This window comes from Cyprinodon tularosa, unplaced genomic scaffold (assembly GCF_016077235.1).
Source record: "Cyprinodon tularosa strain WSP-4 unplaced genomic scaffold, ASM1607723v1 ctg275, whole genome shotgun sequence".
Classification (NCBI taxonomy): domain Eukaryota; kingdom Metazoa; phylum Chordata; class Actinopteri; order Cyprinodontiformes; family Cyprinodontidae; genus Cyprinodon; species Cyprinodon tularosa.
Window position 1 is genome coordinate 1,074,928 of NW_024038980.1, and position 1,669 is coordinate 1,076,596.

The 1,669-nt window shown below is 40.4% G+C and overlaps 1 long non-coding RNA gene across 1 annotated transcript; it reads right to left on the reverse strand.

Moving 5' to 3' along the window:
• Positions 1–1,164, reverse strand: LOC119786612. Its single transcript, XR_005281205.1, has 3 exons — positions 602–1,164; positions 248–513; positions 1–179 (listed from the first exon to the last, which is right to left on the reverse strand). It is a non-coding gene; the product is annotated as an uncharacterized LOC119786612 (long non-coding RNA).
• Between the last annotated feature and the right edge of the window lie 505 nt (positions 1,165–1,669).

Here is a 1,669-nt window from a genome sequence, read left to right on the forward strand (position 1 = left end):
CCAGGTGATTTATTATTTTTCAGGCACTTAATTGAATCTGTCATGTTGGGATTAAGATGTCTAACCCACATGCAGAAACACTCGGAGGCAGAGAAAAAGTTCAAAGGTTTAATTACAGAAATGTACAATAAATGAACTGGTCCAAGGGGGTGGTTGACTGGTCAGGAGTGGGTTCACCACTGAGGAGGACAGAGGGGTTAGTGTTGGTCCAGGTATATTGCTGGTTGTTTGATGTTCAGGGTTATACCTGTTCTGGAGTGGAGTGAAGCTGCAGAGGGGGGGAACCTTGAGGGACCAGAGGCTGTCGGCAGGCAGAGGGCTGTGGGCGGAGGCAGAGCTTACTGAGTGTAGGCAGGCTGATCTCTGACTGAGTCTTTTCTCTCCAAGTTATCTCTGAGGGCGGGCAGGCAGATTACAGACAGATGCAGCCCTCCAGAGTTCAACTGAGAGCGGGTAGGCAGGTAACCAGCAGAGACAACTCTCCAGGATTTCAGTTTGTCAGGCAGGATCGATCTGTGAGACAGAAAGGTAAACAGGATCAGGCTTAGTTCACAAAAAGTCAGAAGACTCAGACAGGCAGGTTGGCTCAGGCTTTGCTAACCATTACTGGCAAACACTCTGGCACTGGAGTGTAGGTCTCTGCCTCCTTAAGTAGGGAGCCTCCTGATGAGCAGATAGAGGACAGGTGTTGTAGACAGCTCATGCTCCAGGAGATCTCGTGCGCCCTCTGGTGGAGAAAGTGGACAAACCTCCAGATCCCAACAGAATCAAGTATTTATTTTAATGTAATAGGACGATCGCAAAAATCTCGGTCATTTGAGTGATTTGCTTTAAGTCTGTCAAAGAATTTAGAAACTTATTAGCATTATTCTCACAATATTTGGAGCTGTATAGATCCTTATAATATATAACATTATCTATAAGAAGTCGGTGAATTGTGTTGGTAGCAATTTGTGATTTTTCCAGTCTAAAAAAATATGCCCTTCCTCTATCCATTGCCTTCTAGATCTAACATAAGCACCGTCAGCCTTAGCTTGATATAATTTGTCTAATTTGTTTTGGTTTTCTGATAAATCCACTTTTTCTGCAGAGGACAATTTATCAGGTGAAACAGAAGTTGCAAATGTTGTAAATGTCAGGTTGAGTGGAGGTTTGAGACGAGAACGCAGGCTGCAAACAACCATTTTCCTGTGTAAAAGAAAACTGAATCAACATGAGGGATGCATGAGATAATGAACAGGTTCCACATATTAGAACAACGTTTTTAGACTTCATTTTCACCTGCTGCCAGAAGATTTCACCTACATAGATATATTGATCTACTGCAATTCAAGAAATAATCCTGTAATATTTTCACGGTAACAACAATTGTGGCAAGTCAGTTTTATATGTTCTAGTTTTACTGAATATGTATGATATCTGAAAAAAAAAAATTCTTTGCCTAAATTACCATTTCAAACAAAATGATATTCTCCACATCTAGAATAAGCATTCTGGATGTCTATAAGTTAACCTCAGATCTCCATATTCCTTATATTACTGGTCAGCATTTGTATTATTTTAACTATGAAAAAATGTTTGTCAGATATCAGAAATACATTTTCTGTCAAGCAGATGAATGTGAGAACGGCCACTAAAAATGTGTAAACATTTCTAGATATATAAAACT